The sequence below is a fragment of the Prionailurus viverrinus genome, chromosome D1 (assembly GCF_022837055.1).
Source record: "Prionailurus viverrinus isolate Anna chromosome D1, UM_Priviv_1.0, whole genome shotgun sequence".
Classification (NCBI taxonomy): Eukaryota; Metazoa; Chordata; class Mammalia; order Carnivora; family Felidae; genus Prionailurus; species Prionailurus viverrinus.
The window spans coordinates 56,180,703-56,191,329 of NC_062570.1; positions in this window are offsets into that span (position 1 = coordinate 56,180,703).

Sequence of the window (10,627 nt, forward strand, 5' to 3'; positions counted from 1 at the left end):
ATTTACAGATGAAGAGACTGAGGTCCGGAGAGGTGAAGTGACTAGTTCAGAGTCACCAGGATCGTGATTTTCCCAGAATCTGTCTGCCCACAGCCCATGGTTTTTCACTGTCCCTAGCACCAATGTATATTTGTTGTAGCACTTTGCATGAGTCATTACACCTCCCTAGGCCTTGGTTTCCATGAAATGAGAAAATTCATTCCTGCCCTTGTTAAAAAGTGCTGGAAGATTTCAATGAGGTCATAGATGTAGATGATGTGCTTTCAAGTTCTGCCCATGATTGACACTTTGCTCTTATATGATTTCAGGGTTATTGGTGACTCCATAGCCTGGAAGTATCATCTCCTCTGGCCTGCCCCATGCCTTAAAATTCCACACTTAGAGATAATTTCCAGAGTCTGATTTGTCCCCAGTAAGTCCCTTAGCAGAGCAGCGTGTTTGGGGCACAATTACCCACCATCATCGGACAGCAGGACCTTTACAATATTGCTATGTGATTCGGTCAAGCTCAGTCATTTCCTGGACTGGGCTGGGAAGGTGAGCAGTTCCTCTAGACCTGGATGAAGTCCTGTCTAAGCTCAGTCCCCTCCTCTTAGAGGCAAATATACCACCTCCCATGGAAGGCAGAAGTGGTCAAAAGATTCTGCGGCCACCACTGCCTTGGGCCCCAACGGGTCCGGTGACTCAGGTCTGGAAGTCAGAGAGGTGGGCTCTGGGAGATCCTCCTGTGTGGAATCTAGACAGACAGAAGGCATTTGGGGAAGATGGACAGCCCCACTGGGTGGCCAGAAGGTAGTGTGACCAGTACAGAGATCAGAAGCCAGTGTGGGTTCTGCCAGAATGGACAGGCAGAGTGAGGTCAGAAGCAGGATATGGGGGGCAGGATGTCTCAATCATTACCTGCATGATTTTAATTTCTAGACGTGACTGAGCGTCCGAGGCGATGTCATCTCTAGCAGCAAGCTTCTGGGCCAGGGCGATGTCATCTGGGATGTGGGGACTGGGGTTATCTTTCCCAGGTGGGTCACCATGGAGCCGATGTGGGGCTCAGTGCCTGCCATGTTTGCTTCCAACGATGACTCCTTTGGAAGGACCCCCAGACCAATAATAATAAGACCATAGTTACCAGAATGGTGTGCAGCTGCACTTGACTTTTGGTAGAAGTTTAGGTTCTGATGGGTCCCCTATCAGATGAGCCGTTGCCTGGCCTGCGGGACAATCTGTGGTTAATGCATCCCAGGGAAACATGTACCCTTGGTTTGGCCTCCAGCACTTATGCGATAGGGGCTGGATCAAAAATTTATAAGGGTAGGTTAAGGCCTGGGACAAGGTAGAGACTCATTTAGGGGGTCTCTATTCCTATTTGCTAGATAGGAATTTTTTTTTTTCAATGTTTATTTATTTTTGGGACAGAGAGAGACAGAGCATGAACAGAGGAGGGGCAGAGAGAGAGGGAGACACAGAATTGGAAACAGGCTCCAGGCTCTGAGCCATCAGCCCAGAGCCTGACGTGGGGCTCGAACTCACGGACCGCGAGATCGTGACCTGGCTGAAGTCGGACGCTTAACCGACTGCGCCACCCAGGCGCCCCGCTAGATAGGAATTTTAAAAGGAGTTGTCTGAGGAGATCATTATGCTTCTCGGTTAAACTGGCTGTCTGGGACCTGCTAGGGACATGAAGGTTTTATTGGATGCCTTTTCCAGGAGCCCAGCATTGTGTATTTTGAGAAGTGAAATGGTGTTTTGGTTCCTACCAGTGATGTAACTCTGAAGGGAATGAGGAATGTCCCGCCAAGGCCTTGTATTGGGGCCTTAGTACATGTGGAGATGGGTGATTTTTTTATTTATAGTGGGTATCTGTGAGGCAGGAGACTTCCAGAGTTCTTTATCTCGTAAAGGACAATTTCTAGGCAATGGCCCCGAAGTGAAGACGGGACCATTCATGGGCCAGAGCATCCAGTGCAAGACAACTGATAGGCTGAAGTTTGGCCCAGTGTATTGTTTCGTGGCTCCTACCTTTTATTAGGGATAGCCACTCTTAGGGATGGAACTCAGCAACATTCTGTTGGTTTCTGTCATGTCACGTGCTGGCTAGCTGTACCATTCTCCCATGCTGTTTATTCAGTTCATCCCGAGGGGCTTCCCAGGTAGCCAAGGGGTCTTGGGGAGGGGTAACCTTCTCCAGCACCATGACATCTGGCAAGGGACCGAGGACAGGGGAAGCCACCTCCCCCTGTAGGTGTAATATGCCAGAGGGCCCAGGTTTGGTTCCATCCTATCTTCAGGAGGTCTTAGTCGCATTGCCGAGGTTTTGAGGTCCCGTTTCCATGACCCAAACCACAATGGGCAGCTGGCTGTGGAGGGTCACAGGCTCAGGGTCCGTGAGAGCCTCTATTTCCAGGAGAGCCTAGTAGGTAGTCAGGCTGGATGTAGGAAGGGGCCTGGCAACATGGATGAGACCATGAGGGGCAGCCAAGTGTCCAAAAGGGTGGGGCTCATGGTTGGGGGAGGTGCAAAGGGCCAGTGAAAAGCTGGAAAATACAAAGCAGGGGAAGCTGCTGCCTGCCTCTCAGTTTGCTCCAGGAACCGGTTTCTGTCCAGTCCCCTGCGAAGGCCAGGGCAGGCCCGCTTCTGGGAAGGGCTCAGCAGACTGAGGTGGCCACAACAAGGTCACGGTTTGCTTCAAGGTCTCCGGCTTTGGCTCATACCAACAGCACAGTGATCTCTGCACAAAGGTGGGACTCTGATTTCACCCCGCAGGGATGGGAGTGTGGAAATGTGTACCCACTGCCGCATTACCAGGAAAAATACCACTCACGTCCTGTCCCTCTCTACCAAAAATAAGGAAATGTAAAAAAAAAAATTTTTTTTTTAATAGAAAAATTTTAAAAAGTAAAAAAAAAAAAAAAGAAAATCTGTTGTTTGAAAATAATATTAAAATTTTTTTTTAGTTTTTATTTTGAAATACTTCTAGATTCATAGGGAGTTGATCTATAGGTTTAACTCAAATCCTATCAGAATCCCCGCGAGGTTTTCTCTTTGTAGGTATAGACAAGATTATTTTAAAACTTACAGGGAACGGCAAAGAAACTTGAATAAAGCAGTTTTGAAAAGGATAGTACAATGGGTGAAATCACCTAGTTGATTTCAAGACTTACTGTATAGCTACTGTAATCAAGACTAAGAGTTATTGACAGAAAGATAGACATATAGATCAATAGAACGAAGTAGAAAGTCCACAAATAGGGGCACCTGGGCGGCTCAGTTGGTTAAGAGGCTGACTCTTAACTTTGGCTCAGGTCAGGATCTCATGGTTCGGGAGTTAAAGCCCCGTGTCAGGCTCTGCAGTGACATCATGGAGCCTTCTCGGGATTCTCTCTCTGCCCCTCCTCGGCTCTTGCTCTCTCTCGAAAATAAATAAGTAAATAAACTTAAAAAAAAAAAGCCCATAAAGAGACCCTCACAAATATAGTCATTAGATTCTCTAAAAAAAACTACTCTGAAATAATCATAGATTCACAGGAAGTGAATACAGAAAGATAGTCGAGAAATGTCCTGTGTACCCTTCACCCAATCTCCACTAATGGTTATATCTTAGATCATTATAGTGCAATATCAAAGGCAGGACATGGCTGATGATATGATGCACGTGCGTGGCTCTGTGTCATTTCATCACATGTAAAGACCCATGTTACCACGACCACAGTCAAGATACAGACATGTTACACCGCCACAAATTCTCCCTTGGTACAGTCGCACCCACCCTCTCCACACGAAGGCTCTTGGCACCCACCTGTCTCCCTGTTCTCCGTCTCCTCCACCTTTTGCAGTCCCCAATCCTCTGGACCCCTGGCCGCCCCTCCTGGTCCACCTGTGTCACCAGATGCCCTCCATCCAGCCTGACCGTCCCTAACCCCTAACAACCACTAGTCTATTCTCCATCTCTGTCATTTTAGCATTTCAAGAATGTCATGTTGGGGCACCTGAGTAGCTCAATTGGTTAAGCAGACGACTTCGGCTCAGGTCATGATCTCACGGTTTGTGAGTTCGAGCCCCGCTTCAGGATCTGTGCTGACAGCTCGGAGCCCGGAGCCTGCTTTGGATTCTGTGTCTCCCTCTCTCTCTGCCCCTCCTCTGCTCATACTCTGTCTCTCTCAAAAATAAATAAACCTTAAAAAAAAAAAGGAATGGTCATGTAAATGGGACCAAACCACGCGTGACTTTTTGAGACTGGCTTTTTCACTCAATGTCATGCCCTTGAGACCCACCCAAGCTGCTGAGTGCATCGGAGCTCCTCCCTTTATTGCTGAGTTGTGGCCCGTGCTGCCTTCCGAATCTCAACCCTATTTCCTTCTCCCAGACTTCTCTTCCTGGCCTCTGAGCCAGGTACTCCCGCCTGTTTCCCTCTCACCCGGGCTCTGAGTGGAGAGGGGACCGGGTGCATGGCCTTGGGACTGCAGGCACCTGGTGGGCGTGCGTTGTGGCTTTCTCCTTCAGCCTCGGGGAGATACACAAAACATGCACAAGCCACACAAACCATCCCGTGGCTCTCTGGGCTTTCATCACTCAGCTCTGTGCTGTAGTTATATTGCATTTCTGCTCTCTTCTCCCCTTTACCAAAGATGGTTCGGGTTGTGCCCATCTGCCGTCTTAACCCCATTTGGCCAGGGCCTCGGCAGTGAAGGCGTCAATGCCCCCCTCAAGGCTCAGACTGGGAAGCCCGGCCCCACCAGCGGCGGCAGCCTCTCTGAGGCCCGCTGGGCATGAGGTAAGGAGCCACACACAGGGTCTTGTGACCAAAGGAAAGGATCTGGCCCGTGTGGTAGGATCTAGGCCAGGGGTGCCAAGGAATGGGTAGTCTCCAGGGGAGACTCACTGCGTGGCCAGGGCCGCCTGTGTCACAATCTCTGGGGACGAGAGGTGTTGGGGGGTCTCCTAGCTCTGAGCTGATGCCCTGGGTTGTTGTGAGCAATCCTACCAGTGCCTCTTCACCTGCAGTAGGGTTTGGATCCCCCGGTCTCAGGCCACTCATCTGTGACATTCTCAGGATGCCCAGTCCCTCCCTCTACCAACAAAGACCATTCCTGGCTCCCAGCTGCCCTCAGAGTGCAGTTCAAGCTCTTCAGCATGGCAGACAGGGCTCCGCATGAGCAGACCCCTGACGACGCGGCTCCCCCAACTCACACCATGTCCCGCCTTCTCTTTTTAGGCTACGGCCACATGGAGTACCAGCGGTGATTCCGCAGCCTCGCGGGCATCCTTCCCTCCCTGATCTGCTGTCCTCATCTCCCAGTGCAGAGATCACCTTCTCTTGGAAGCCCTCCCTGACTGCCTTCACATCCTGTGCTCCTGTTCTTATTCAAACACCCCACTGTTCTCGTCTGTCTTGCCGTTCCCTGCACTTGGCTGGCCACTCCCCACGTGATGTATGGGGACCAAAAATGAGTGACACAAGGCCCTGATGTCCCTCACAGTGCCAGGCATGACACAGATCCTTGCACCGGCCACCTCCAGCCTGAGGGGATGGTGCTGCCTCTTTGTCCCCCTCCCCTTCTCCTTCCCCCCTCCCGTCCTCCCTCTCTCTCTCCTCTCCTCCTCCCCCCACCCCTCCTTCTCTGTCTCCATGGCCTGTCTTGCCCCAGGCGTGGGTGAACTCACACTCTGATGTGGCTTGGCCAAGCCCAGTGCTTTCCTTCGAACGCAATGAAAACCAAACAACACATTGCTCATCATTGTTAGAAAAGTCAGTAGGATGGAAAAGCTGCCTCTTTACCCTCCTCCCACCATGGTACCACCCCGGCTGGATTTTCCTATTCCTCAGAGCCCAAGCTCTCAGGAGACTGCAGAATTCTAGGATCTTGGAATCGCAGGATAATGGAATCTTAGACTAATGTAATGCTAGAATCCTATAATCATTGCATCACAGAAAGCCACGATAATGGTATCTCAGTATTATGTTCGAGCCACAGATTCCTTTTACAACATGGAACCTTTGCCTATGGAATCCTAGAATCCCCAGCATGCTGTTGCCAAAAACATCAGATTGGGCACAAGAATGCACCTTTTGCAAGATCCGTGTGCTATGGACTGAAAGCTTGCCGTCCCTCCCCCCACCCCCATTCATATATTGAAGCCCTAATCCCCAGTGCGATGGTATTTGGAGGTGGAGCCTTCGGGAGGTCATTAGGTCATGAGGGTGGAGACCTCACAAATGGGATTAGTGCCCTTATAAGGAGAGACACAAGAGAGACGGTCTTTCTCTCCAGCATGTGAGGGAGGACACAGCAAGAAGGTGCCCATCTGCACGCCAGGAAGAGAGCCCTCACCAGACACGAAATCAGCCAGCCCCTTGATCTTGGACTTTCCAGCCTCCAGAACTATGGGAAATGAATGTGCGTTGTTTAAGACACCATGAAAACTCTTCCGTCCAGTGTCACAGCAAGTGAGAAGTGAGGAAGGCTGTGGGCCTCCCAGGTGAGACATCTGCCCTACACAAGAGCCGAATGTCCTCGGTGCTGGGAGGAAGACTGTGGTGACAGACGGACCTGAGACCGATCCCAACTCCACTGATCCTTCAGCATGCGATCTGGACAAGGCACTCAACCTCACTGACCCCCCCGTTTCATCACGCAAAGCTAGGGTAATTTCAGGTGAGCCGTAAACCGTTAGCTCGTGTCTTATCAGGGTTCTAAGCTTTCTCCCGATGTGAGGCGCTCAGGGTCTTGAACAGCGCTGGGCTTTCCGAGAAGTTTTGGTGACCTGACTGGATTCAGAGGTGCAGGGCAGGAAAACCTGGTTCCTGGGGACAAAGCCAGGCTGAGGCCACGAGCCACACCGAGGACAACGATGTCAGGTCTGCTAGGGAAGGGCACAGATGGGGCCTCGGTTCAGCCTTTCTGGAGTGTCTATTCCCAAGCACAAAGCCTCCTTGCCAGTAAGTCTGGGACATTCATTTACTTGCTTGCCTGAGCCTCAGTTTCCTCAACTGTAGGGTCCAGAGAGTCACCCTCTTGGCTCAGTTCCCAGCCACCCCCACCAGCTCCTGGCCATGCTTTTCCTCTCTCTGGGGCCCAGTTTACTCGTCTAGGACTTGGTCCCCAGGCCTACAGTTTCCTGAGGGCAGGCCAAAATGTATCTACTTTTCAGCCTACCGCACAGTGTGGGCCACAGGCCCCACCACCCGTTACAAACACAGACTATTCACTGTGTGTCCGAAGGGACAGTGGTGGTCACCTCACCTGCTCCGTCTGTCACATGTCCTTTTCTCACACAGGTCAGATGTTCATGCTGTCATTGCAGCCCCATCCCCGAGAGGCTGGTTGCGTCTTCTAGGTCACATAGCAAGAAATGGGTCAAGAGGTGTCTCAACCCCAGGCTTCTGTCTCCCTAAGGCTGTTTTCTTTTTTTGTTTTACTCCACTGGGTGGCATTTAGCCTCACAGTCTCCTACTTATTTACATATTAGGGGACAGGGGGTTGAAGCTGGGGGGGGAGCTCCTTTCAGGACATCAAAGTCGACTGAGCCTCCTGCGACCTTAGTGGGAGGTCTGAAGGAGCCTGCCCCGTCAGCATGTCAGCAAAGCCAAGGCCCCTCCAGAGGGGCAGGGATGTGCGGGCGGTGGGGGTGGGGGTGGGGGTGGGTTGGGATCAAGTTGCCCTGAATGGAAACAAACTCCAACCCCAAACCAAACCCAAACAGAGATTCCAGGAGGAACTGGGTGTCCCAAGCCACCCCAGGCTACAGGGACAGAGAGGGGTCAAAGGAGGAAATTAGGGCTCCCCAAGGAGCGTGCGGTTCCCAGGCCTGGGCCGAGTGGCCCTCCCTCAGAGACCCAGGCAGATGGAATTTCCATCCCCTGAGCCTGCAGCCAGTGCGGGAGAGCTGCTCCAGGCCTGTGTTTACATCAACCAGACAAACATCCACAGAGAGCTTGCTGTCTCCCAGCGGCCACCAGAGAATGCAGCGGGTGGAGAGATCCGGCCAGAAGCAATGCTTCCAGATTAGCAACATGAATGCTGGGCCGCATGACACCGGCATACTAGGCTGGACTTTTTGGGGCCCTTAGCACTTCCGAGGGCGCTGGTTTAGGCACAAGCCGGGGCTCAGTCATGGGCTCTTGGCCAACAGTCTGCACTCCTGTGCTTCTGGCTTCGAGGGAAGTAGCAGCCGAGGGTAAACCAGGCTCCGAGACTCAGAAGGGGAGGGAAGAGCTGATCTTCACCTAGTGGGCAGGTCTTCTACTTCAAGTCTGTAGCACTCTGGGTTAGGAGGAAAGAACTGGAGAGAACTGGCAAATGCCGCGTGCTTATTGTTTGTTGGGTCCTGGGCCAGCCTCTTATTTTTTCTTATTATTATTTAAAAAAAATGTTTATTTATTATTGAGAGACAGAGCATGAGCAGGGGAGGGGTAGAGAGAGAAGAAGACACAGTATCCCAAGCAAGTTCCAGGCTCAACGCAGGGCTTGAACTCACAAACCTAGAGATCACGACCTGAGCCGAAGTCAGATGCTCAACCAGCTGAGCCACAGGACCAGCCTCTTATTAAGGTGAATCCTCTCAGGGCACCTGGGTGGCTCAGTTGGTTGAGCACCCAGCTCGTGGTTCTGGCCTCGCGTCGGGCTCCGTGCTGAGTGTGGAGATGCTCTCTCTCTCTGCCCCTCCCCCACTCACACACTCTCTTCCTAAAATTAAAAACAAAAAAAATGCATTCTCTCGTTGAGTCTGGACCACTGCCCTGACAGGCGGATTAGCACCCCCATTTGGTAGATGGCCAGGGGGCACAGTGGTGGGTGGGGTGGCCTGATCACATGCTCTGACTGAATTCGGGGGGGTTGGGGTTCAGTTCATAGCCCCGGTTCTCAGTCCACCAGTGAGGCTGATATTGTGGGACAGGTGAAGGGAGGGCTGAGGGACATCTGTCCTCCCCCATGAGTCCAGGAAGCCAGCTGCAGAGAGAGGCAGCAATAAGAAAGAAGCACCCTGGCCTCACCTTCTCAGGTCTGGACTGTTTTTCCAACCCTCACCCTTGCCAGGGGTTCCATGGAACACCATGCCCTTAAGGTGAATGACCATTTTGGCCTAAGCCTGCCTGAGAGTCTTTTTAAAAAACAATTTTTTTTTTAACGTTTATGTATTATTGAGAGACAGAAAGACACAGAGCATGAGCAGGGGAGGGGTAGAGAGAGGGGGAGACACAGAATCCAAAGCAGGCTCCAGGCTCCGAGCTGTCAGCACAGAGCCCAACACGGGGCTCGAACTCACAAACTGCGAGATCATGGCCTGAGCCGAAGTCGGACGCTCAATGAGCTGAGCCACCCAGGTGCCCCTGCCTGAGAGTCTTAACTGATTCACTGCCATTTAAAACTGGGAGAGCCAATTAATCCCACAGGATCTTGTCTCTGAGTTCACTGAAGCAGTACCCACCCTCAGCTTTGTCCACAGTTCCAGAGACTTCCCCACAAACAAAACCCTCCGTCTCTTAGTGCCCTCTGCCTTCGGGGCCATGTCCTCTAGATGCACACACACACACACACACACACACCCCTGTGCCCACTGCCCTAAGCCCTTCACCCAGACATACCCTCTTCTACCCCCACCCTTCTAGAGGGCTCCAGACTCCAATATCCCCTCCCACTGCCGTGCCCATCTCCAATCACCCTTGAAATTCTTGGTTTTATAGGATCCATGCCCTGCCCAGGGTTGAAAGAGTAGACCTTCTTTTTGATTCCATAGGCATTTTTATGTCTCATCTCTAGCAACCAGGTCCCCACCCGAGGCAGTCTTCCCTTCCTTCCTTCCCACGGATGTCACCACTTCCGTATCCCATGTCCCAGATCGGGCAGCCTTAGAGAACACCGTGGCCAGCGAAAGGAACACCTAAGCAGCTGGGATAGTAGAAGACCTGTGGCTTGGGAAGAAGGAGGCATGGGGTCCGGTCCCCTGTCTGCTGTGGGCCCCCATGCGACCTTGGGAGATGTCTCTGTCCTCTCTGGGCCTCTACTCTGGCACAGACAGAAGTCAAGTCCGGATGACTCTGCCTTTAAGGCTGCATTGAGGAGACTGAGAGCCTTCCAAAGACGTCTCTCCAATCCTGCGCCCCTTGGACAGCTAGGATGATCGGTTGGAGCTTCCCAGAGGGACCCAGTGACTGTCCTAGCCCCTAGCAGCCCATGGCTGGCCTGCCCTCCTTTCTCTTCACTCACTTGGCTTCTACTTCCTGCCTAAGCTCTCCCTGCAGCCAAGCTGCCCTCACAGTCCGGCTTTGCTACACCCAGAAGGACCGGCTATAAGGTCGTCCCTCTCCAAGAGCTTCAAAGCCACCCGTCCTCCCCATCCTGCCCCAGCTCAGGCCTCTCATCCCCACCGTGAGCTGTGGCAGCTGCAGAACCTCTCCTCACGTGCTGGTCAGAGCTGCTTACCCTCCTCTGATTCCCCTGGGGCTTGCTGAGTCTCCCAAGTTCTGTGATTGTCCACAACACTTCCAACCAAACAGAGAGAATGTTCCTCACGGAATGGGTCCTGGGATCCAAAGCCCCTGGGCTCCTCAATGACTGAAGGACTGAGGACAGAGAGGGTATGGTGGGGGGGGACTATTGTCAGTGGAATTCTGCCCACCCCCCATAAGTTG